A 27589-nucleotide genomic window follows, 5' to 3' on the forward strand; every position below is an offset into this window, starting at 1 on the left:
AGAAAGAAAGAAAGAAAGAAAGAAAGAAAGAAAGAAAGAAAGAAAGACCAAACCGAACAAATCCTTTGGTTGGGGATTTATTTAGCTCAGTGGTGGAGGGCTTAAGGCCCTGGGTTCGGTCCTCAGCTCTGGAGGGAAAAAAAAAAAAAAAGATAGTACTGGGACTTCAACTTAGGCCCTAGAGTCAAGTTTTCAAAAGCACAGTTTTTGTAACATTATTTGGAACTATGTATGTATTTTATGTATTCAAAACTAGAACTCTGGGGCTAGAGAGATGGCTTAGGAATACTGGCATCCATGCAGAGGACCCAGGTTCAGTTTCCAGTACCCACCTGCAGCTCACAAGCAACTATAACTTTAGTTCCTAGGGATCCAACACTCTCTTCTAGCCTTTGAGGGCACAGGTACGCATGTGCACATAGACACATGCAGGCAAAACACCTATACACACAAAATTTTTTTTAAATCTTAGAAAAAAAAAATCCTAAATCTCCAACTTTAATAAGAATCAGCAGTACTGGTATTGCAATTTTTATATGATTTGAATAGAGCAGAGAGCAAATAAATAGTTTTGTTAGCAAGATAGTCATTTCCGGAAAAAAAAAAAAGAAAAAAGAAAAAAAAAGACCCAAAGATGAAAAAAATCTGTCCTGCTAATTTGAATTAGATGTATCACTATGAACTCATGATTAAACAAATTTGAAATGGCTGGGTGTGGTAGCCCACACCTTTAATTCCAGCACTGGAGGGGCAGAAGAAGGGTGTCTGTGATTTCCAGAACAAGGGCTCTATAGAGTGAGACTCTCCCTGTTTAGTAAATAAATTCCTAGTTCTATCCTTTCTAGAAACAGTAATAGTTGATAAAATGATTATGCCAAACTTTCAGATCTTAGTTTGTAAATACCATTTCTCACTGAAATGTTCAAGACTCCCTGAATAAATAGCTCTTTCCAGATGGAGAGGCAAAAGCAGCCTAGGGTATCTTGTACCAGGAAGGGTACCAATATAGTGGTGATCCTAAGTTCAAAATACACTACAACCCGTTTGAAAGGCTTCCTATCTCCAAACCTGGAGCAATGTGGCCTTCAAAAAAGAATCTAAATTGGTTATAAAATGAATAAATTAAAACTCCCTGGTAATACTATCCCCCCAAATCTCAAGACCATAATGGTTATCATAAACTCCTTAATATGAAAAAATAAAAAACCAATATGCTCATTAGGATAACAACTTCCCCAGCGCTTTACTATAAAACTCGAAAAAGTTTTAAGGTGATCAAGTATTTTATCTGTATTTTTAGGGAGAACTCTAGTTTATTACCTAATAAAGAAAAAATCTCTTCTTTTCAGGAAACTTCAATAAAATAATTAAGAGCTTAAAAAAAATCACTAAGGAAAATATAGTCAGAAAAAAGTTACGTGCTTCTTACAAGTTACTACCTTAAGACCATATATAATCAAACTGTCAAACCACACCTTCACAAAAGACCTTGCAGTCACCAAATGGTCACATTTAACACCATCAACTGTGTGGTGTTCCAAAATTATAATCCTCCTAATATGCACAACACAAAGGGACAGGGCATCACCTATTTAACTATTATTGCCAAGTAAGTTTTCACTTTAAACTAATTAAATCTTCTTTTCCAGGGATGCCCAATCTTTTGACAAGATATCATTAGCATCTACAATGTTCTCAAAGGAACCGTGCAATCAATTAAGTTATACACACACTCTCTCTCTCTCTTCAGTTTACAACTTTGTGTTGGGCTATATTCACAGATATCCTTGGCCTTACGCAAACATGGATCAATAGTTGGACAGGTCTATAGCCAAAATTTCAGTTAACAAGAGCAGTATATGAAAAGACATTCAAAGCTTTGGCATGACAAGGTCAAAGCTCAAATGTAGTCATATTCTACAAAACAACCAAGAATCTTGATTGATTTCAGCTGTGGAGATACTGAGGCAACTTGAATACAAAAACTCTGATGGGTGCTGTTACTGACTTGCTATTTTTAGGAAATATTTAAGAATTTTGGGGGACTGGGAGTATGGCTAGGCAGTTAAGAGCACTGTCTGCTCCTCCAGAGGTCCTGAGTTCAATTCCCAGCAACCATATGGTGGCTCACAACCATCTACACTGGGGTCTGATGCCCACTACAGCAACAACAAAACAGGCAACAATATGGGGGAAGACGTTGATCACTAAATCTGGTACTGTATTTTCTGGACAACTTCTGTAAAACTGAAAACTTTCAGGACAGGCCATAAAAGAAATTATATCACTACTGAGAAGTACAGCAAAAAAAGACATCTTAACTGGGAACTGTCTCTGAGTTCAATTGTCAACTCACTACTTGCATAACCTAGAGGCAAGGTACAATTAATATTACTAAGTTTCTGTCTCTTCTATAAAATTCAAATGTTACTATCAAGATCATCAGGTTCTGAGAAAAAGACTATATACATAAAAAGTAAAGCACTGTTGCACAAAGTAAGTAAGTCTGGTTTTCGTAATAAATACAAATCATTCTAAAACACAAAAGTATTAACACTCATTTTTTACGTTCCCCAGGGAAAACTACAGACAACTGGAAATCAAAATGAATAGGAAGGGGGGAAAAAAAAAAGATCTACATAGTATTTTTTAAACCAAGAACTACCAAAAAAGCAAAAGGAAATGGCAAGACTTTATCCAGCCTCTCGTATCTATTATACTGTATAGTTTGCTTTTGGTATTAACTTATCTCTCCATAAAATGCTAATAAGCGGAAGTTGAGAATTCTTCCGATAAACACACTCAACAGATTAGTATGCTTAACATGCTTAAAAAACAAGTTTTGGTCTTAAAATCTGTAAGTTCCGAGAAAGTACACGAACATCGTGGTTTACAATAGATTCTGGTTAAGGTTTACAAAAAATCAAACAGATGCAATTTTCTTTAAATAGTTACAACTTAAGTTGTCATTTCACTTGCAGGTAACCTCTTTTCTTTTTGTTAGGCCGACAGGAAAATGACCAGATACAGAGTGATCCTCAGGTAGGTGGCGGGTGGGGGGAGGAGGAGGAGGAGGAAAGAGGTGTTTGGATTCTCTTCCTCTTTTTCTTTTAAAAGAAAAGTGTCGTTTAAATCCTGGGGGGGGGGGGGGGGGGGGGGGGGGGGGGGGGGGGAGGGGGGGGGGGGGGGGGGGGGGGGGGGGGGGGGGGGGGGAGGGGGCGGACTGGGAGAAGAGGGAACAGGTCTGGGGCTCGCGGATAGACCAGGTGAGCCGGTGATAAACACCCCGCCGGGAGAGCATTCGGCGTTTGGGCGGGCTACATTACAAAATCTGCTCCCTCAGAAGATCCGGGCGACTGCTTCGGGTCCTCGGGGACTGAGGCCAGCCCTGCTCCAGGGATCAATGGCCAATGAGGGGACCCTGTGGGGGTGCCTCCCCGGCACGGACCGGGGGTGGCAAAACCAGCTTTCCTTTCCCTCCCGCGTCCAGGTGGGCGACGCGTGGTGTGCCGGTCCCAGGGCTGGCCCCGCCGCCCTCCCCGCCGGGCCTCCCCTCCCGTTACCTGCGGGCGGCGGTGCGGGGGCCCGGAGGCCTGCTACTGCTCCTCCTCCTCCTCCTCGTCCCCGCCAGGCTGGGGCGGCGAGGTGGCGGTGGCGGTGGCGGCGGCGGCGGCGGCGCCCGCAACCCTGGGGGAGGGGGCGGAGCGCGCGGCTGGCTCCTCTCCTCCCCCGGGAGCCTCAGGGGGCCCTATCTCGGGCCGCCGCGCCTAGGCCGGTGTGCAGCCCGCGACTGGGCGCGCATGGCGGCGCCGCCGCTCACCCGCGTGCCCGCGAGGTGCCAGAGTGCGAGGCGCGACGAGGAGAGCGCCTGGCGACCGTGGGCCCGAGGGGAGGAGCGAGGGGCCCAGCCCCGCGGCTCGCGGGCGGCCGTTGGGGGCGGTTGCCGAGGGCGGCCGACGGCTCGCGCTGGCTCGGCGGGGCGGGGTGGGGAAGGGGAAAGGGACTGAGGGGAGGGGACGGGAGGCTGGGAGGGAGCCGCCGCAGCGCGCGTGCGGCCCGGCGCCGCCGTAGCCGCTCGTTTCACTCCAGCCTGTTTGGGGGCACTTTGTTTGTGTCCCACAATGCTCTGCGCGGACGGCCCGGCTCGGGAGGGGGAGGGGCGGGGCCGGGAGGAGGGTGGCTGTTGCGCAAGCGCGGAGCGAGCTGTCCTTAACCTGTGGTGCGAGCCAGACACAGGAGCACCGCGGGCCTTGACCCGGTCTGTGCACTTGTCTGTGTGCTTCACTTGCCTAAGCGCCGTAAGGCCTGCGCGGTTCATCCTTTCGCCGCCGCCTGGCCCTGCACCGAGGGAAGCAGGCGTTAGGACGATTTGCTTATCCCAGAAACTCTCTGCCGAAAGAAGCTGTTTTTCTCTGGTGGATTTTGTGGCGGCGAAGCACCCCAGCCTTTCTCCGGTGGAAAAGGAATTTGGGTAGTGTGGCCATTTTCCACACGTGGAAACTGAGGCCTGTTAAGGCGCGGCCACGAGGGTGGCTGAGAACCTGGCGAGCTCCCCTGCATTCTCCCCGGTGGACAGAGGTCCCTCGCAAGGGGTACCCTAAGAGCGTAGGCAGGTCTGGCATCCTAGTAGTGCTTTGAGGTTGCCTTGGCATTTTTCTGATTACCGTGGCAGGAAGTGCGGTTCTGAGATGACTAGGGAAAAAAAATCGGCTCCCATGTCTTCCTCGTTACCCCAACACAAACTGGCTTCCAAAACCTAAAGAATCTGTGAGCTGTTCCTTCCCCAACCGTGAACCTCAATCTAGTACACTGTCTCTTACTTCGCTACCCTTGGGAGAGGGAATGTGCCTATCACCCCAAACTGACCTGTCACTGTCTAGAGGGCTTCTGTGTTTTCGTTTGCAAAATCTGCCTTTAGGGTATTAAAACTCCTTAAGCCGTGGCTTCCTTGGACCTCAGAGAACCAGACCTGGCGATTTGGGGCGTACCCCCTGAAGCCAGGCTGCGTTCTGCCCCAGAAGAGTAGAAGAGGGCAGGATGCCAGGCAGGACTGCTGCACCTGGAGTGCTGCACATTTGCATATCCATACCATGTACCCACGCCTCCAGCTCTTAAACCGAAAGACTTCTCTGTGCAAGGTAGGTTGACCTCCCAGCTGCAAGAGATACTTGACCGCCTCTGACTTAAATCCACCCTCCAGGAGACAAACCACCAAGCACGCCAAGCACTGAAACCAACTTTCAAAATAAAGGCAACAAAACCAACATCTGTATAGCCTATCACAATTTTCAACACATTTTTCAAGTATATAGAAGGTATTTAATCCTCGACAACCTGATCTACAGGTTTCTTAGTATTACTCCATCATGTTTTTATTATTCCATTTCAGCGATGGGCAAAAGCAGAAAGACAAATTGGGCCTGGGTTTTCACTGAGATTTGAAGAATCTTACTGTCTAGGGAGGTGCCTAAGCTAATGGCCCTTGGTGGAGTTTGTGCTGAAAACATGTCATGGAAACAACTGGAGAAGAATCTAGTGGGAATAAAGTAGACAAAGTCTGGTTCTTAGTCTGTTTAATAGGACAGTCAATAAAAGAGCGTTCAATTGGGCATTTCTAATTGTGACTCAAGGGACTGAGGTAGTAGTTAATGTTCACAGGACAGGCAGAACAAACACACACAGACACAGATTTCATTCTTTGTCTCCTTTTCTCTCTTAAGCTTTGTCTATTTCTTGTTTTGTCTCTAAAAGTGTTATCATCCTCCCATCCCATTCTCACCCTAAGTTCGAAAAATTTATTAAGCAACAAATGGCTGTTGGTCTCTTAAAGGCAAAGTTCTAGAATCTTGGACAGGGTATAAGAAAAAAAAAATGCAAAGAGTAGCTCTTGCTGGAACCCTCTTCCGTATTTTGGTTCTGGACAGGATCAGTTTCTGTGGCCTCTTAGCTTCCCACTTCCTGAGCTAGCAGAGACTTGCCCCTGGGTTGCTAGAATAGGTAGACCTTTCTTTGACACCAGGTTGAATAATTCTGCTGGGAGGATTTTGTGAAATCGGAATCCTGTACACAGGTGAAACAAACAAACTAGACAGTATGAGGAACTTTTAATTATTAACCCAGTGTAGATGATTCTGAGGAATTCAAATTCCAGGCAAATTCCACAGGGGGATTGTTTTATCCATGAGCAGTTTGGGAAACTCCTTTCTGGCAAAAATACTTTCTCATGGTAGAGCATTACTGCTGAATGGGAACTTAGTTATTTAGACCAAAACATAATTCAGAGAAAAAATGCTTTATACTCATGAGAAAGTTCTATGATATACTGTGAATAATGTAAAATATATTTGTACATAATATTTGTAAATTATAAATTGCTAGTCTGACTGGACTTATTTCAGTGGAAGCCCATTACAATTCAACCTGACTTCCTCATTAGATCCTTCCAACCATCTAAACAAAAAATCAATCTCTTTTCCTTACCACGAAACTTGCCACTCTCTGTTGTTCCCATTTCATCATCCACTTAGATGGGTAGGTCAACTTTGCCACTTTTCTACCCTATTCCAAACCAAGTCAATCGAACAATTCCTGTTAAATACGCTCATTCCCACTCCCACCATTCTAAAATATAACAGATGGTACCTAGATCATACCTGCTTACCTGGTTTCCTCATTCTCTTCACTGTCCAAGTGGCAGCCAGAATTGCAGTGCTTAGCAACCATGTCAGTCAACAGCCAACAGTTTCTATTGTTCTCAGGTAAAGTCCCAAGCTCTCACTGTGGTTTTTATAGCACTACTGTCTGTACTCTCTTTCAAGAAACATGGCAGTTGCAGTTATGTTTTTTTTTTTTTCACCTCAAAAACACCATGTTCTTTCTTGCATAATATTATTTCCTCTGAATAGAAATATTCCATTCTTTGGATATTTTTTCTTCATCTCTGGATCTTTTCTTTTACATATTTCACAGTTCTGTGATATAGTTTGAATAATGTAAAATATATTTGTGACATAGCTATACTGTACATAGTATTTATAAATTGTCATATGCTGTTCGGACTCCCTGAGAAGCTGGCTCTGGAAATGGGGTTGCCGCCCCATCATCCCCTATTGGCGTTGCAAGCATGTTTTTCTCATAGTATTTTCCAAGGCTCTTTGTCTGTAGAAGGACTGCCATCCCAGCACACATACACCTCTGTAACACCAGGAGAAGAAAACAGCAAAACAACCCAAGAGTAAAGACACCACATCTTTGAAAACAGCTCTAAGGTAAACGGTTTCTAACAGAGGTTACTATTGTTTATCCCACGACATTAAAAAGCCTGAAGCGGGAATAGGAAACTGGAAGTTCAGCTGACAGCTTCAGCTTGTCCAGTTGGTTTCTGCCAGGTGGTTTTAAAAGTCCAAACTGATGATGTTATTTTCCTACTGCTATCTGTTCTTTTACTGGGAAGCTCCACCTGAAAGGACACTGCTCTCTCAGTCAGGAACTCTAGCTGGCTGACTCTATGCCACTTCTCCAGTCAATTTCTGCTGCAAGTTTTGAGTGCCCCATTGGATGATGTTTTGCTTTCTATTCTATTTATTTGCTATTCTATTTATTATCAAATTTTTGTGTGAAATATACTCACTAAACTTGCTCATGTATAACTGAAAGTCCAGCTATTGTTTATCATCTTCAGACGGTACAGACCAACAATAATATATACTCTATGTAGTATATATATAGTGTCTGTAATATATGTGTACAAATTTTATTAAAATACAACTCACATACCATCCAATCCACACATTTAAAGTGTACCATTCAGATATTCTTAATATTTGAGAGTTGTACAACTATCACCACAGTCAATTTTTAAACTTTCATATCACCCAAAAGGAAACCCAGGCCTATTAGCTATTACTCTCCCTATCTCAGCTCTACAGTCCAGAGTGACCATTAACCCATGGCTTTTCTCTATACATGTTTGCATATATTATTTTTCTAGTTTGTTGGGTTATACTGTGCTTGGTTGGTATCTGTTTGAGACCTCTGTATTATGTTCCTCTTTTGGGTGTAAGTGACTATGTTGCGTTATTTGCCACAATGTAGATTTTGACATTTGATGTATAAAGCATGTTCCCTTCCCTTCTGTACTTTTGTGTGAATCAGTAGTAGGAGCTAGATGTTTTATCAGATTTAATTTTGATTTAGGACAAGATTACTTCATAGGTGGCTGGGCACTTCTCCACTTGGCAATACACAAATGTGGGTTTGTCTTTTTCTTTTTGTAATGTTAGCAGTCACTGATGAGTAATGCTTGTATCAGCTCATTTACTAGGAGTTTTAAGTGGTGATATAATTCTATTAATCTTATTTTATTAGTTACAAAGGAAATTGCTCCTCTTTTGTTATTTGATTATACAAAAGTATAGTATAAGTAGGAAAGCAGGATAAGGGAGCCTGATTCTTTCCCTATTACCGAACAACTACTATTACCTTAAGTCAAAGTCCTTGACATGAAATTAAATTTTTGTTTGTTTGTTTTTGAGACAGGGTTTTTCTATGTGGTCTTGGTTGTCCTGGAACTCGCTCTGTAGACCAGACTGGCCTCAAAATCACAGAGGTCTGCCTGCCTCTGCCTTCTAAGTGCTGGGATTAAAGGCGTGCACCACCACTGCCTGGCTTCTTGGTCTGAACTCTTAGGACCTACCTAAGTCTTCATCTTTTAAGGTTCTGCCTGATCTAGACCCTACCTAGATTTACAGCCGCATTTCAGGCCATATAGCCCATCTATACTAGCCCATTTTCATCTCCATAACCAAATCCTTCCTGTCTCTATATAAATCTTTCTCTAACTTCCCCTTTTTTTTTCTGTCTCATAGTTTGTGTCAGTAGTTGTATGCCTGTCTGTGTGTTTGTGGTGTATGCATACATGTTCACGTGTGTGTAGGTGTGCATGCAAGATAGTCTTCTATGCTCTGTTATTCACTGTAAACACATGAAGTAGATACTATGGTTTCTACCTTACAAATAAGGAAACTGAAGAGAGGCTAAGATATTTGCCCAAGATCATGTAGATAATAAGTATCAACACCAGTATTTAAATATAAATAATTTGTCTCCAGATCGCAAGATATCAGGACATAATTCTAATATACTGTAACCCACAGGAAAACACCATACAATGTATACGGTCTTAAGTTCATATGCCCAGGTTTCCTGGCTTAGCCCATTGGATCCTTATCTCTCCATCAATCAACTGGAATCAAGGCAACATAGAAACATACAGCTTTCATTCCAAACATAAGGATGCAAAATGCAGTTTCCAGAAGGAGGCATATACCAAACAGATAATTTCATGAAGAGCACACTTTTCTCTTTCTTGTCTTTTTTTTTTTTTTTTTTTTTAAATGGGGCATTACTTTGCTGCCCAGGCTTGCACTCCGGGCTAATGTCTATAGGCTGTGACTGTATGTGCCACCTCACCTGGATGTTTACATATTTGTGTCCATGTTTCTCAGCTCATTAATTCTCTCATCCAGCCAAGCACAGTGGCACACATCTGTAATCCCAGAACTCTGGGAGACAGAGGCAGGCGGATCTCTGCGAGTTTGAAGCCAGTATGGCCTACAAAGTGAGTCCAAGACAGTTAAGGCTACACAGAGAAACCCTGTCTCAAAACAAAACAAACAAACAAAATTCTCCTGTCCAACATAGTACAGTTTCTTTACATAAAACAGAAACCTTACATCCTTGTTGTAAAACAATGAAGAGACACAACAGCTTCTGACTTAACACTGATGCCCTAAGTCTCTGTTGATGAGATGTGAATATGTTCGTATATCATTTTCCAGCCTATGGATTAATAGACAAATTTAATGACCTTTGAAACTGTAAAAATCACAGGTTTGTTTTTTGTTTCAAAGTTTCTGTAGTCAGCTTATGTTATGCAAGAAATTAGCTTGGGGCAACGAATGCTTCCAAAAGCCTTAGGAAAAGTAGTCCGAAAAGCAACAGAGAAATTCTGTCTCTGTTTCCTCCTGATTGTATGTAACCATCTTCATCTTGTTCAGAGTAGCCGTGCTCTCCCATGAGCAGTCCTCAAGACTTTGGACAGATTAGTGGATTCCTTTGGAAGGAGGTGAGCTCATGGAGCCTACTTAATGGGTACCACTGGGAACATGAATCTTCATGAGATCTTCACAAAGTCCTTCCACTCTCCAATGTTGTAGAGGAGGTAGAAGGTTGATTGGGGCTTGGGAACTCCTTGGTAGTACAGATTCTCATAAGTTGTTGAAGGGACTCTTCAGGGCTGTAACTGCCCATATTTGCCCACGGGACGTCCTGCTGGTATAGCCTTGTGTCACTCATGCTTTTTCCGTGAGTATGAGTAATCCTAATATAATCCCTGTTTCTTCAATTTGGACTTGGATGGAAACCTGTCTTTGGTCTGTTATTGCCCTCTCTATGAATAGATTTCCCAGGAAAATTATCACAATACCTTGCATGTGAACGGGATCTGACAGAATCAGAGATGACTACAGGATGGGGTGTTCATGGAAGAGATGCTGGAGTGGCATCTTTCCTCTATGCAATAATTAATGGTTTGCCGACAAGCTGTAATTGCATTTCCATGATTCCTGTTGCAGATGACAAGACACGAAATTGAAGCTTATCCGTCTGTCCAGGGGGAATTTGCCCATCTAAGGGAACTTGACCTTGAAACAGATATACAGGAGGCATTCTCCTTATTAGCAGGAAATTAGGAGGGAAGAATGGATGAAAGTGCTGAAATTTCCCAATTTTTACAGCCATGACAAGTTTAGAGTTTAAGGAAAATTAGACAAAAGTTCTGTCTGGGTTACTTGATAACAATTGGGGGAGGGGACAGAAAGACAAATCTTGTGCTTATGAGCCCCTGGAAGGCCTTGAAACCTGAATGGTTCACTGAAAAGATGAATGACTAAACAGCACAAATGATCTCCACTGCACCAGCTACTGTAAAAGAAGAGCTTGTGGGCTGATAATCACCCCAGGTGCTTCCCTAATGAGTTAACTAGTGTTGTCCATAGGTGAAGGGCATTTGGAGTAACCAGAGGCCCTTACTTGAATGGGGTTTATTGGTCCCTTGCTCTTGTAGAGGCTTTAGATGCTGGAGCTAGGTATACCCTAATTGACATCAATCATCCAAAGGAGCAGGGCTAGTAGAGACAGAGCAGTACATGTGAAAAAAGATTAGTGTGTTGTGTACATTCCTCATCTGTTCGAAAGTACACAGATAGTGTGTGCATGGACTGCTCAGGTACATTTTCCATGCATTAATGGACGTTTTCACTTGAAGATGTAAATTATAAAAACAAGCATACATGTTTGGGTGAGATGGGCACAGACCATATCCTTTTGGTAGCCAGTTATGTTTGGCAATGAAGCCAGCAGCTCATGGAGATTAACTGAACTATAAATAGCTAAGTAGAGAGTGTTGGTGGTCACACCACCCTGAACATGCCCAATCTAAAGAAACCTGTGCTCCTCATCCACAACAGTGCATTTAGCCTCACTCCTTTGATTGGACAAATGGCACAAGTGGTGGGACAGGTATTTTTATGCTGTATTGGACCTTCATAACATGTTTTTAGCAACCCCTTAGCTACTAGGTCCCAAGACCAATTGTACTTTCTGGGAAATGATGGCGCTAGAGCTTCATAAGTCCTGTCCACCCACTGTAAAAAGGTTTCATTATATAATGCTGACTCTTTTTCTTTAATTATTATTATTTTTCTAGACAATTTATTCATTATATATCCCAATTGAAGTCCCCTCCCTCAATTCCCCCAGTCCCACCATCCCTTTCTCTTCCCCTCATCCCCTTCCCCTAGTCCACTAAAAGAGGGCGTTCTCCACTATTGCCATCTGCCCATAGCTTGTTAAGTCTCATCAGGACTGTCTAGATCCTCTTCCTCCATGGCCTGGCAAGGCTGCATCATCAGGGGTGAGTGATCAGAAAGCAGTCAACAGAGTTCATGATAGAGGCAGCCCCTGCTCCCCTCACTCAGAGATCCACATGGAGGCTGAGCTGCCAATCGACCACATCTGAGCAGGGGGTCTGGGTCCTCTCCATGCATGGTCCTCCATTGGTGCATCAGTCTCTGCAGGACTTCCTGGGCTTAGATCTTTTAGTTTTGTTGGTCTCCTTGTGGGGCTTTTGTCCCTCCATGTCCCTTGAATCCCATCCCCTCCATAAGACTCCCTGTGCTCTGCCCAAAGTTTGTGAGTCTCAGCATCAGCTTTGATCCCCTCTTGGGTGAATCCTTTCTGAGGACCTTCTATAGTAGACTCCCATCCTGTTTCCTCTCTTCCGCTGCTTCTGGAGTCTATCCTGTTTGCCATAATGTTGCCATAAGTGTATTACAGACTTGGAACAATATCCAGGAGAGCAGTGAAAACAATGGTTAATGAGTTTGAACAAAGGCACCCTGTGTAAGTGTTACAGAGTATTCTAAAAGCTGTAAGGTTATTAGTTAAAACTGCCAGCGACAGAGTGGGCTGCCTCTTTATGTTATTTTCCACGGAAACCCTTGCTCTTTACCCACACCTGATACAAGCTCTTGCCACTGCTGTTGGTTCCACACCATATCTAAACAGAAAGTTCCTATTTCTGAAGACACCATATAGTATGACTGTAGGGCACAGAGAAATCAGACTAAGACTGGGATGGAAGCTTTCTACCTATTGGCTAGCATTTATACTGCCTGAAGGTATCTGCAGGCTGCTGGGATTTATTACTAATTATTACTAGAGGTCCTGCTTAACTATGGACTCAGCATGTTACACTATCATCATGCCTGGCAAGATGTGCCTGTTGGTACAATATTGGCATGATGTTGTGGATGTAATCAACTAACTTCTGATTGGACTTTAAGCCCACTCCACAGGAGAGAATTTATGTTTCATATTATAACTGCAGAAAGAAAACTGGCTAAGAAGGTGGTGGACAAGCAGGGAGGGAGCTGATATTCCTCTGTTAAACAGATGTGATATGCCTATAAACCTCCTTTCTAAACATTTGTGTTTATACCTGTAAATTACTCCTCATGACAGCTGCAGGTAACAAGAACTTCTTACCATAATTATTGTGGAAACTCATAATTTGTTGAACTTCTGAGGTAAGCCCTATATAATCCCTAAATCATTACCTCTGTGGCTTAAGAAGATGGAGTGGGAAGAACCAGAAGAAAAGATATAATATGTAGACCTGTTTCTTCTGGGTTGGACACAGTTATCTTGCATCATGATTATGATTATCCACAGGGAACTCTCATGACATTGGGCCTACTGACATTCTTTCATGGAGAGAGAGAGAGAGAATGTTTGCAAGGCTCATGAGGTTCACAGAATTTTTTTGCCCTTCATGAGAACCCTTTCCTCCTTGTGATACAGCCTAGAGATCTTGATTGGATTTGTTTTCTCTGCCAGTTAAAGAATTAAAAGGCAGGAAAAAAACTGGAGCATGACAGGTAGCAGTGGAGAGCTTTGACACTGCCAACAGCAGCAGACAGAATCTACTGTTGAAGAAAGGTATTTACTGGCACGAGGGACCACACATGCAGCAGGCACTCAGAGAAAAAAGGATTCTCTGGGGGAAAAAATCCAGTCTCTTTGTGAGAGCTCTGTTTTTTGTTTGTTTGTTTGTTTGTTTTTGTTTTTTTAAGTCTCTGAAAAGCTTTCCTCTCCTAATTGAGGGTTGGTTAAAAGGAACAAAGGATGGTTGGTTGGCTCACAGCTGTTATAACTTGTCCTGGCCTTGGACTTGTTGAGCTGTCCATCGCATCAGCATGGGCCTATCAGCAGGAGAAAAAAGCCTACAATGCGTTTGTGGTTTTGTGTTGTTGTTTTGGTTTTCATTTTGGTTGGTTTTTGGTTCTTTGAAACAGGTGTAACTTTGGCTGTCCTGAAACTCACTCTGTAGACCAGATGGCTTGGAAATCACAGAGATCTGACTGCCTCTGCCTCCCAAGTGCTGGGATTAAAGGTGTGTGCCCCCACCACCACCCACCCAATGGTTTTGTTTTAAACTGCCATCATTTATTTATTTATTTAGTCTCAAGTCAGGAGGGTAAAGAAGCTGGCCATCTTGGCTTCTGTCCATCCTATCTGCTTACTAGAAAATGAGTCTAACTCTTAAGTCTCTCACTTGAGGTTATATAGAAAGTTGAAGGTTGGGAGCTGGAGAGATGGCTCAGGGGTTAAGAACACTGTCCGTTTCTCCAAACGTCCTGAGTTCAATTCCCAGCAACCACATGATGGCTCAACCATCTATAATAAAATCTGGTGTCCTCTTCTGGTGTTCAGGTACATGCACAGGCAGAATGCTATATAATAAATAAATAAATAAATAAATAAATAAATAAATAAATAAATAAATAAAGCTTAAAAGTGCAACTTACATGCAAGTCATTAAAAAAAAACAAAAACAAAAAAACAAAACAAAAAAGAAAGTTGAAGGTTGCCTAGAGTTGGTGAATCTTCAATAGTGTAATTGCCTATAAGTTGCTCAGAGGACTCTTCAATGGTAAAGATTTTTGTAAATCGTTTTTAATTCATGTGGGACAATTCAGTGGCATAGCTGCATGTAAGTTGCCCAGGGCACTTCCTGGTAGCTTAGTTGCATTTGAATCACCCATATTTCTTCAATCAATCTTAATAAACTCGTTGGTTTACCATGCTTGACTTGGATGGAAATCTTTGTCTTGTTGGAGTCCTCTTTGTCTGCTGTGAATACATTTCTTTATGTCTTCTCAGAAAAAGTCAAGCAACAACAACAAAAGACCCACAGACTAAAATAAGAGACTTGAATCATAGCATAGTTGATTATAAAATTGGAGAGATGCAGTGAAAGGTAAGGGGAAAGAAGTAAGGTAGATCAACATAGTTAATAAGGTATAGTGGTAGAAGACCATGCTACCTGACTATGGATTTTGCAATTTGTTTGTCCCCTTCATCTTTCCCTTTTTTTTTTTTGACATGGATATGAGGATCAGAGTTCATATTTGAGCATGGGTGTCTAATAGATTGAAGATACTTGGAATTTATGTGCTTGTATATTTGAAAGAGTCTGGGTGGGGGAGAAGAGGTAACTGCTGGCCAATAGCTGAATCTTACCAACCAAGTTGATGAATAGTTCTAAATTGGTCTCTGTTAGGGAGGTAGGCAAAAGTCTAGTAAAATCAACTGTGAGTGGTTGATTAAAGACATAAATGTTGAATGCTTAGTGCATCTCATATAGTACGCTGGCTGATTTTATGTCACCTAGACACAAGATAAAGGTCATTTGAGAGGTGGGATCTTCAACTGAGAAAATTTTTCCATCAAATCTGGCTGTAGGCAAACCTGTAAGGCATTTTTCTTAGTGATATATGGGGAAGGGCCCAGCCCATTGTGGAATTAAAGGCACACACCTTTAATTCCTACAATCTGGAGGCAGAGGCAGGTGGATCTTTGTGAGTTCCAGGCAGCCAGGGCTACACAGAGAAACCTTGTCTCAAACAAACAAACAAACAAACAAACAAATACAATAACAACAACAACAAAAAACCAAAACAAGTACAACAACAACAACAAAAGCAGGCTGAGCAAGCCATGATAAGCAAGCCAGTAAGCATTACTCCTCCATGGCTATTGCATCAGGTACTGCCTCTAGTGTCCTGCCTGCTTGAGTTCCTGCCCTGACTTCCTTCAGTGATGATCAGTACTGTGAAAGCATAAGTTGAATAAACCTTTTCCTCCACAGTTTTCTTTCTTTTCACAGCAATAGAAACCCTAACTAAGCAAGTAAGCAGGCAATAAATATTTGCTATACTTTGGTCTTTCCTTCTCTGTCTGTGCAGGTTAGAACATGGATTCTGTTTCTTTTTATCTCTCTCTAGCATGCCTCCTATGCCGTTTGCTTCTGTACTCAGTTTCAGCGAGTTTCTTCATTCTTGTCTGATTTTCTAATTAGTCAAATGAAAAATTTTGCACAACACAACAAATATGTTCCAAATAACCATGTATAAGTCAAAATAACATTTAAAGATTTCTTAAATCACTTATAAAGCAATTCAGATTCTATTTCTGAGTCATGAGAGAGGCTCTCTCAATGAGCCCAGTGAGATTTCTTTTCTGTACTGGAACAGATTATTCATCCTTTCTTTGAGCAGGAAAGGAAGTCAGTTTCTAAAGACGATTTTTAGAAACTCCAGACCCCCATGCACATTGCTGGCTCCTCGTTCCGTGAAGGTAACTAGAAACAGAGACTAATGGAAGAAATGGCAGATTTTATGTTATCTGTTGTCTTAGTCAGGGTTACTACTGCTGTGATTTCAAAACAAAACAAAATGAAAAACCATGACCAAAGCAACTTGGGGAGGAAAGGGGCTTATACTTCCACATCACTGTTCATCATCAAAGAAGTCTGAACAGAATTCTAACAGGGCAGGAACCTGGAGGCAAGAGTTGGTGTAGAAGCCATGGAGGGATGCTGCTTATTGGCTTGCTCAGCTTTCTTATAAATTCCAGGGTGACCAGTCCAGGGATGGCAGCTCTCACAATGGGCTGGACCCTCCCATGTCAATCACTAATCAGGAAAATTCTCCAAAGGCTTGTTTGCCTATAGCCAGATTTTATGGAGGCACTTTTTTTTAGTTGAGGCTCCCTCCTCTCAAATGATTTTTAGTTGTGTCAAGTTGGCATAAAACTAGCCAGCATATCCATTTTATGCTTACTCTGGGCACTCACTAGGAAGAATGACGCTATACTTTTTTCTCTCAAACCCTTCTGACTTCAGTGAGTGAATGTGTATATGTTGCACCACTTCTTGAGTATAACAAATATGAAACAATGGAAGACAATAGACAAATAGAGTCCATCTGTTTTGTTTTGTTCTAGTGCTTGGAATCAGGACCTTGTACATAATGTTAGGCAAGCACTCTACCAACTAAGCTAATAAAGCTCTGGTAGAGTGCTTGCCTAATATGCTTCAAGCTGTGGGCCTACAAGCATGCTACAAACTGGGCAGTACATGTTTAGAATCTCAGCACTTAAGAGGTTGGTCATGCCTTTAATCCCAGCACTCGGGAAAAGGAGAGGACAGGCAGGCATATCTCTGTGAGTTCAAGGCCAGCCTGGTCTACAAAGCAACTCCAGGACAGTCAGGACTCTGTTATACAGAGAAACACTATCTTGAAAAACAAAACAAAACCCAACAAAAACAAAACAAATAAACAAACAAAACAAGAGGTAGGTCACCCTCAGATATATATCAAGCTTGAGGCCAGCTTGGGGTATATGTCTCAAAAAAAAAAAAAGTTGAGTAGGGGATGGGCAGATTAGGAAAGGAAAACAAGACGTCCCTGATCTAGAATTCATGTCTTCTGGATGAGAATAATTAAGTTCATAGCAGGACCAGAAAAAGTCGTTAGCACCTATTTCCCAATTTACTTTTTTGAAAATGAAATACAAGCTGAGTGGGGTGACACATGCTTTTAATTCCAGTACTTGGGAAGCAGAACGTAGGGATCTCTGTGAGGTCAAAGCCAGCTTTGTCTACATATTGTTCAGACCAGCCTGAGCTACATGGTGAGACCCTGAAAAAGAGTGGAATACATTTTATATATTTCTGCCAGGACGCTGCCAGGAGAATCATCCTTGACACTGATCCTCTCAATATTTTCACAGATCTAGAGAGCAAAGTTAGCTGCTGAGAGCACAGGTAGAGTTGTGGGTCATGGCTTGACGTTGATGAGATTGTTGGTCTTGAGCAAGAACGATGGCAGGAATTGTAAAGGTGGAGCCTGATATATTCTCAAAGAATATATCAGAGATTGAAAACAACCTATTCGTGAAGCATCAATCTGGAGATTTTAACCAGAATCTTGTCATGGCCACCATCCATCAGAAACTGTGCTAAACCCCTTACATTCACTATTAATTCTGATAACATTTAGATAAATATTATTATGTATTTATTACATACACTATTGTATATTGTATATAACATTGTGTATATTGCAATATACGTAGACATATTTATTGGAGGTAAAAATGAAGGCTTAAGATAGATTACCCATCTGTACTTACTTAGTAAATGGCAGGGCTACCTGCAACTTTAGCTCTATTAAAGTTCCTGTATGCTCTGTGTACTACACCTAGGACACACATGTATTAAAAGACACTATTTGATTAGCTCCAATAATGAATGTTTGCAAAGATGGGTGAGGCAAAATACAGGAAGTCTACAATGTTGGGTTCGAGAAATAGAATGTTCAAATGTGTACTATGGATTCTAGACACCACACAGGTGGTCTGAGTTGAATAAGGCCCTTGAGAGTGAGTGGAAAAATAGAAGATGGGATGCATAATAAAGAGGTTGCTATGAAAGGGGACTGACCAGTGTCTGTGGGGCTTTTGTTCTTGTTTTGTTTGGTACTGGGGTTTGAAGCCAGGGCTTCATGCATGATAGGCATCTACTTTATGCTGGCCCTAAATAGGTCTCAATCCTTTTTATCCTGTTTTCTGTTTCTTCTTTTCCTTCCTTTTTAATATTAAATGTGTGTGAGTGTGTATACCAGTGGATGCCAGAATAGGACATCAGATGCCCTGGAACTAGAGTTACAGATTGTTATGAGGTATCCACTGTTGGTTCTGGGGACCAAACCCATGTCCTCTGCAAGAACAATATCCCTCTCTCCTCCCCACCCCTCTCTTTCGAGACAGGGTTTCTCTATTTAGCCCTGGCTATCCTGGAACTTTTTCTGTAGACCAGGCTGATCTTGAGCTCAGAGATCTGCCTGCCTTTGCCTCCCAAATTCTGGGATTCAAGGTATGCGCCACCACACCTGGCACAAAACATCTCTTAACTGCTAAACTATCTAGCCTTTATGCTTTTTATTTTGAAACACAGTCTTGTTAAGTTGCCCAGTCTGGCCTTAAACTTGTGATCTTTATCCTTAGATTGAGTAGCTGGGGTTATAGGCTCATGACCTCATGTCCAATTAATGTCAGACAGCTTTAGCATCATGGTAGAGTGACCTGTTTAGGATCTTTGCTGCTTTTCCTCACTTCAGGGACATAGAAATGATGTTCTTAGGGGTAAGAAGTAAAAAAAGAATGAAAACCTGGATTTGTAAAGTTGCTACTTTACCCATGGAAATGCTGCAAATTAAAGTGAGAGAAGATAGATAGATAGATAGATAGATAGATAGATAGATAGCGTATTCTCCACTCTTTCTGCTTGAGCTCTGCTTCTGTGGTAAGCAGTTGTGTTTCTTATCACTGCAGTCCCTGTTTCGTGGCTTTTTTACCCATGGCTCCATCTTTCCCTGGGATCATAGAACTCTTTTTTTTTTTCCCGCATTTTGATTCTGGCTTTATGAATGGTAAAAAATTTCTAATACTACTTGTTGCTAGGAATTGTTAAGATAGAATTCTTAAGCCAGACCAGGTGGTACATGCCTGTGGTTTCCATATTTAGGAGGCTGAGGCAGGAAGATGGCAAGGTCAAGGAGTGATACAGAGTTGAGTTATAGGCTACTGTTGGCTCACTTACTTTTCTCTGGTAAGAGGAGAATGAAGAAACACATGAGAGAGTCAGGGAATGAGAATTCTGCATGGATCTCATGTTTCTACATGTCTCTTGAGTAAGACATATCTTTTCAAGGATGTTTAAATACTGAACAGCCTTGGGAAGACACTGTTTCCCTCCAGAGCAAGAGGCTTACTGTTCTTTATACAAGATTAGGTTCTCTAAACTCAGGCTCTCTTAGCATAACTCAGTGCCTCTGCATGTGAAAATGTTAAACAGATCTCTGTATATCATTTTGTGGGAACTGAGCCTTGCTGAGGTGGAATAAAAGTGCTGATGATCAAAGTACATTAGATCTATGTACAAAAATGTCATATTGAAACCCATTGTTTTCTACAATTAATGAACACTTATACATTTTTTTAAAGCGTTAATGCTTTGGCTACTGATGTTATTATGGGATAAGCTGTTCTTTATCTTGGTCCCAGGAGTATCATGTCTCCTATCAGAACCCACAGAACACTAACAGGTTATTTACTTACCTTTCAAATTAGTAAAATCTCGGACCCTTCACAGTTTTGCTAGGCACTTTGGCAGTTCTTGTTTGTGTGCCTACGTGTGGTAACCACCTCTAAAAATTGTCCTTTTATCAAATCCATCTCAGTGAATTCTGGTTCCGGCTGGGCTTTGACTGAGCTATCCAGACACCTTGAAGTCTTGAGGGACATGTGACTGACTGTTGTGTGTCAACTTAGCTAGGCAGCAATGTAGCTAGCTAGGTGTTGCTGTGAAGATGGATGTGGTTAACGTTTTATTTACTCATTCACTATTTTCTTACCTTGTGTGTATGTTTTGTATGTGCTAATATGAGTGTGTGCATACGGTGGTTTATGTGTGGAGGCTAGAGGACTTCAGGGATTGGTCTTCAGTTTCCTCCAAGTTTGAGTCAAGGTCTCTTTCTGCTGCCTGCACCTGACTATTTGGCCTGCAAACCAGCAGGGATTTGCCTGTCTCTGCCTTCCATCTCCCCACTGAAGCACTGGGCTAGCCTATGGCACAGTGGGAATTGTGCCTTCAGCTTTTCCTGTGTTCTGGGTGTCTGAACTCAGGTCCTCACATTTCTGTGGTGTCCCAGTTTCATTTCACGGCTGTAATAATACATTCAGACCCAAAGCAATTTATGGGAGGGAAAGAGTTGTTATATTTTTAGATCACAGTTCTTCGAGGAAAGTCAGGGCAGCAATCTGAACCAGAAACTACTGAGGAATTCTGCTTGCTGTCTCTCTCCCAGGCTCATGCTTAGCTCTCTTTCTTATCCAGCCCCGGACCACCTGCCTGTGATTGACACCACTCAACAGTGCACCTAGCCCTCTTATATCAATGAACAATCAAAAGAATATCCTTTGCCCACAGGCCAACCAGATCTAGGCAATTCCTCAATCAAGGCTTTCCTCTAGGATAACTATAGGCTGCCAAGTTGAGAATTAAAGCTGACTAGGACACACAACAAATGCTTTTGTCCAATGAGCCATCATCATAGTCTATTTTATTTAAGTTTTATGTGTGCATATAAGTGTGTAGTATGTGTGTACTCTTGTGAAAGGACCTGTAAGTTAATATCAGGATATCAGGTGTCTTCCTCTATTGTTCTCCACCTTAATTAACTTTCTGGTGTGTGTGTGTGTGTGTGTGTGTGTGTGTGTGTGTGTGTGTGTGTTATATGTGTGTGGTACTTGCATGTGAGTGTGTGGAAACATGCACCCCATGGGTAAATATGGCAGACAGAGATAGACATTAGGTGTCTTCCTCTACCAGCCTCCACCTTATTGCAGGAGATACAGCCTTTTATTGAGGTGAAAGCTTGTCTCAGCAGGCATGTTGGCTGACCAGTGAGCTCTCAGGATCCACCTGTCTCTATCCCCCAGTGCCGGGTTTGCAGGTACTCACAGCCATGCCCAGCTTTCAGATGGGTGCTGGAGATCTGAATTTGAGCCTTCATGCTTAAAGAACAAGTGCTCTTACCCACATATCTATCTCCCAGCCTTCCAATTTTTATTTTTATTATTATTATTATTTTTTTTTTGGAGACAGGGTCTCTCACTGAACCTGTGTTTACAGATTGACTGGCTGGCCATGGACTTTCAGGGATCTACTCATCTCTGCACACACACACCCCAGCACTGGGGTGATGGATGTATGCCACCATGCCAGGCTTTTATATAGGTCTTCAAACTCAGGTCTTCACGCTTCTGACTAAACATTTTACTAACTGGGCCGCTCATCAGCTCCTATATTAATAGACTTGATTAAAACAGATTAAGCTTCTAATGTATGTGGGCGTTCACATAGTTAGTTCATCTTCTAGTTTGCTTTCTGTTGCGGTGATAAACACCAAAACAACCTGGAGAGAAAAGGGTCTATTTCATCTTACACTTCATCCCATCCCTGAGGGATGTCAAGGCAGGAACGCAAGCAAGAACTGAAATGAAAACTATGTATGGTTGAGTTTGAGGACTATCATTCAACTACTTCATGGTATTTCCCTTGCATCCGTTCTGTTATGTAAACTTGTTTTTCTTATTGCATATTTTATTAAACAAATGTTTCCAATAAAAAAAAAAGATTTAAATTGGGAAATGTTTGCAAAAAAAAAAAAAAAAAAGAAAAGAAAAAGAAAACTATGGAAGAAAGCTACTTGCTGGCTACTCCTTACCTTCTGCTCAGCTAGCATTTTTTTGTACAGTTCAGGACTCCTTACCAAGGGATGGTACCATCCACAGTGGGCTGGGCCCTTATCAGTTAGCAATCAAGAAAATGCCTCACAGATTCGTCCACAGGTCAGTATGATCCAGGCTGTCCCCCAGCTGAGACTCACTCAGATAACTCTGGGCTGTGTCAAGTTGACAGCTGAAGCTAAGTAGGAGGAACGCCTCCAGGGATAAAACAATTTTCCTGAAGAGGAAGAAAATTTTTCCCCAAGACAGTGATATAGAAATCCTGCCTGCTGGTCTGCCCAACAGATTTTAGACTTGACAGTCTCCACACTTATGTGAGCTGACTCTGTAACATAAATATCTCTCTGGCTACATATATATCCTTCGGGGTCTGTCTCCCTGGAGAACCCTGACTAATTTAGGCTGCTACAGAATTTAGAGAGTATCCTATGAACGTAGTGTCAAAGTCTCCAAATAACGAATGGGAAAAAGCCCATGACCACAATAACATTGAAGGTATAGTCATTTGCTGTCTAATGACCCCTGCTTCCTTTTTCCTTTGAGACAGGGTCTCTCTTTGCAGCTAAGGATATCCTGTAACTCACTGTGTACACTAGACTGGTCTCAGACTCTCAGAGATCCACAGGCTGGAGTGCTGGAATTAAAGGTATATGCCACACACTTATACTTAGTATGAGTATATGTTCTGAGAAAAGGAATATGACTTCAACTTGGAATTTTCTTGATCTATAGACCAGTCTTCTTTATTATGTGATATGGTCGAGTTCCTGAGGAACTGACTGGCCAGGAACAATTTCTGTTGGCTGTGGAGTGCAATACATAGGAAATTGATGATGATTTCTCTTTTGATAAAAGAAGTAGAACATAGCAACATTTGTTTTGTTTTTTATTTTTTTACTTTTTGCTTTTGTTTCTTGGTTCTTTTCTATAAACATGATTCCCAAAAGATTGATCTTAAAAAGAAAGAGTTTAGGATTTTGATATGTCACAGAAAAACAACTTTTTGCTTCAAGATAAAAACCACTTGGAAAGCATCCACATTTATCTTTAGTTGATTTATTCTTATAAGCTTATTATATGCAAAGCTGAGTGGGCAATAGCCCATATGGTTTGATTTTGATGTTATATAGAGGGAGCTGTTCTCTTGCTTAAATTACCCAGGAAGGATTGTATTTATTTCTAATTATAGAATTTTACATTTAGATGTTAATTTTCTTAAACTTCAGGCAATTTCTCCTTTCTGTCCAGTGGGCTTTCTAGTCTCTCTGCACACTATGCATTTCCAAAACTTCACCCCTGAATAGCTGACTGGTCCTGCTTCTGCCCCACAGCTGCTGTCAATACCTTCTAAACAGAGCTCTTACCTCTCTTAGACCTACTTTTCTTTCTAAGCTTCTCATTTTAGTGAATTATTTCATCATTCACCAAATTTTCCTAGCTAGAAGGCCAAGCATTCCCATCACCTAAATCTAACTACTCACTAGTCTTCTGAGTCTTTGTCGTCAACATTTCTTGATTCTATTACTATCCATGATCATTCCCATACCTTAACTCATACCTTTCATCAGTTCTGTAAGATTGTAAGATTGCAAGATCTTATAGAGTTGGTCCCCTCTTCTCTCTTTCTCACAAGCAGCCAGACATCAGATCCCTCCCACTCCCTTGAGGACAGTGCCAGGATTTCTGGGATACCATCCCAGCCTCTAAGCCATGGTTCTGTGGGGTTACCTTCTGGAGACCAGGTGAACAATAGAATCACAGGGATCCCTGACCCCAGACAAATCTTAGTCCCAGGAGCACAGTGCTGGGCAGGCCTGTAACCTGTAGCCCAGCTCCCTTCTGAGGCCATTCATGGTTACCACCTGTGCCAGAGCCCTTCAAGGCACCTGCATGCATGCCATACCCTTTAAGGCACCTGTGCACATGTGCCCACTGGCCTTCAATGCACCCTCCCATCTGCACCTGCACCCATACCTGTGCCTGCATCTAACCCTTCAAGGCACCTGCATCCTCACAATGCCTTCTATAGCTGTATCCAAATCACCAGCACCCATTCTTGGGGCCCTGGACCTCTCTCGCCTTCCTGAAGACTACTCCATACACCAGAGACAAGTGGATCCAGTCTTCAGTGCAGGTTCCAGGAACAAACAGCCAAGGCTATGGACAATCAGATGGCCAGTGTAAGAACACAACCAACAAAACTCAGGACATCATGGTTCCACCAGAACCCCCCCAAAACAATGGGTATTCTAATGCAACTGAAACATAAGAAAATGACATTAAATCTATGCTTATGCAGTTATTAGAGACATACAAAGAGGAAACAAACAAATCTCTCAAAGAAATACAGGGAAATAAAACCAAGCAAATAGAGGCCATATAGACAGACAGGAAACCACAATCAAACAGGTGAAGGAAATGAATAAAATAGTTCAAGACATGAAAACGGAATTAGAACCAATAAAGAAAACACAAACTGAGAAAACCCTGAAGATGGAAAACTTAGAAAAAAGATCAGGAACCACAGAGGTAAGCATCACTAACAGAATACAAGAGATAGAGGAGAGAATCTCAGGCATTGAAGAAATCAATACATCTCTCAAAGAAAACATGAAAACAGAAAAGTTCCTGACACAAAACATCTAAGAAATAAAGGACACCATGAAATGATCAAATCTAAGAATAATAGGAATAGATGAAAAAGAAGATTCCAGGCTCCAAGTTGAGGCTTACTTCCACTTTGCCAAAGTCCAGAAAATATTTTCAAAAAAGTTATTGAAGACAATCTCCCCAATCTAAAGAAAGAGATGTCCTTAAACATACAAAAGGCTTACAGAACACTAAAGAAATTTTTACCACCACTTAATAATGAAAACATTAAATCTAGAGAACAAAGAAAAAATATTAAAAACAGCAAGGGAAAAGGCCAAGTAACATATAAAGGTAGACCTATCAGCATCACACCTGACTTTTCAACAGTGACTATGGTAGCCAGAAGGGCCTGGGCAGATATCATGCAGGCATTAAGAGACCACAGATGCCAACCCAGACCACTATACCCAGCAAAACTTTCAATTAACATAGATGGAGAAAAGAAAATATTCTGTGACATAACTAAATAACAATATATATGCAGCAATCAAGACCTATAGAAGATACTAGAAGGAAAACTCCAACCCAATGAGATCAACTACACCCAAGAAAACACAGGATAAAGATAACTTCACAACAAAAAGTGAAAGAAAACAAGCATATTAACACACAATCACCACCAACTCCACAATTACAGGAGCTAACAATTATTGCTCACTAATATCTATCAACATCAATGGACTCAACTCTCCAATAAAAAGACACAGACTAACAGAATGGTTGTGGAAACAGGATCCAACATTCTGCTGCATACAAGAAACATGCCTCTGCAACAAAGATAGACAGTACCTCAGAATAAAGGGCTGGAAAAAGGTTTTCCAAGAAAACAAACCCAAGAAGCAAGCTGGAATAGCCATCCTAATACAGCTCAAGCTGTACTACAGAGCAACAGCAACAAAAACTGCATGGTACTGGCAGAGAAACAGACTGGTGGATTGGTAGAATCAAATCAAAGACTCAGAAATAACCCACAAACCCACCGAGAGTTGGTTTTTGACAAAGAAGCCAAAACCATAAAATGGAAAAAAGACAGCATCTTCAACAAATGGTGCTGGTCTGGCTGGATGTCTACATGTAGAGAAATGCAGATAGATCCATGTTTGTCATCCTGCACAAAATTAAAGTCCAAATGGATAAAAGAGCAAAACATAACACCAGACACACTAAATCTGTCAGAAGGGAAAGTGGGGAGGAACCTTGAACTCACTGGCACAGGAGACAACTTCCTGAACAGAACGTCAACAGCTTAGGCTCTAAGATGAAAATCAACAAGTGGGACCCCATGAAACTGAAAAACTTCTGTAAAGCAAGGGACATTGCCAATAGAACAAAACAGCCTACAGACTGGGAAAGGACCTTCATCAACCCAGAGGGCTAATATCCAGAATATATAAGGAACTCAGGAAATTAAACAACATACCAAATAATCCAATTAAATAGGGGGTGCAGAGCTAAACAAAGAATTCTTAACAGAGGAATGTTGAATGGTGAAGAAACATTTAAAGAAATGCTCAGTGTCCTTAGGGAAATGCAAATCAAAACAACTCTTATGCCCATTGGAATGGGTAAGATAAAAAATTCAAGTAACAACACATGCTGGAGAGGAAAGGGAAACCCTCCTCCATTGCTGGTGGGAGTTCACACTTGTACAACCATTTTAGAAATCAATCTGGCACTCAGAAAACTGGGAATGGTGCTACCTCAGGACCCAGCTATACCATTCCTGGACATATACCCAAAGAATGCTCTACCATACAACAGGGATATTTGCTCAACTATGTTCATAGCAGCTTCATTCATGATAGCCAGAATCTGGAAACAATCTAAATGTCCCTTGACTGAAGAATGGATACAGAAGTTGTGGTACATTTACATAAAGGAATACTACTCAGCTATTAAAAACAAGAACAGCACAAGGTTTGCAGGCAAATGGATGGAACTAGAGAAGATAATCTTGAGTGAGGTAACCCAGAAGAAAACATGCATGGCACATATTCACATATAGGTGGATATTAGCCATGTAATATAGGGTAATCATACTAAAATTTCCAGACCTAACGAAGTTAAACAACAAGGAGAACCCTAGGGAGGATGGTTAATCCTGAATCAGAAAGGCAAACAGGATAGACCCTGGAAGTGGTGAAAGAGAAGGAACAGGACAGGAGACTAACTCAGATGTCCTCTGAAAGACTCCACCCAGCAGATCGAAGTAGATGCTGAGATTCACAGCCAAACTTTGGGCAGAGCACAGAGAGTCTTATGGAGGAAAAAGGAGATGGAAGAACCAGGAGGAGACAGGAGCTCCACAGAGACAAAGTAAAAAAAAAAAAAAAAAAAAAAAAAATCTGTGGAGACTGATGCATCAGTCAAGGACCATGCATGGAGAGGACCTGGACACCCTGCTCAGATGTAGTCCATAGGCAGCTTAGTCTCCGTGTGGGTCCTCAAGTGAGGGGAGTGAGGGCAGTCTTTGGCATGAACTCAGTTGCCTGCTCTTTAATTGCTTCCCCCTGGTGGGGTGTGGCATTACCAGGCCAAAGAGGAGGAGGATCTAGACAGTCCTAATGAGACTTGATAGGCTAGGGTCAGGTAGTAGGGGAGAAGGACTCCCCCTTTTCAGTGGACTGTGGGAGGGGAATGGAGAGAAGGAAGAGGGAGG

General features: G+C 41.9%; 1 protein-coding gene across 5 annotated transcripts in view; it reads right to left on the bottom strand.

Annotated features, from left to right (window-relative positions):
• Positions 1 to 3965, bottom strand: part of Zbtb44 (zinc finger and BTB domain containing 44) — a 51308-nt gene extending 47343 nt beyond the window's left edge. For 2 of the 5 annotated variants that reach the window (XM_055601340.1, XM_055601339.1), the window contains exon 1: positions 3564 to 3965. The gene's annotated coding sequence lies outside the window, so the exon portion shown is untranslated. The remainder of the gene's footprint in view (positions 1 to 3563) is intronic. The other 3 variants (XM_055601338.1, XM_055601341.1, XM_055601343.1) reach the window with 3 other exon arrangements.
• Between the last annotated feature and the right edge of the window lie 23624 nt (positions 3966 to 27589).

This window comes from Psammomys obesus, unplaced genomic scaffold (genome assembly GCF_907164565.1).
Source record: "Psammomys obesus unplaced genomic scaffold, mPsaObe1.curated_primary_1811, whole genome shotgun sequence".
Classification (NCBI taxonomy): Eukaryota; Metazoa; Chordata; class Mammalia; order Rodentia; family Muridae; genus Psammomys; species Psammomys obesus.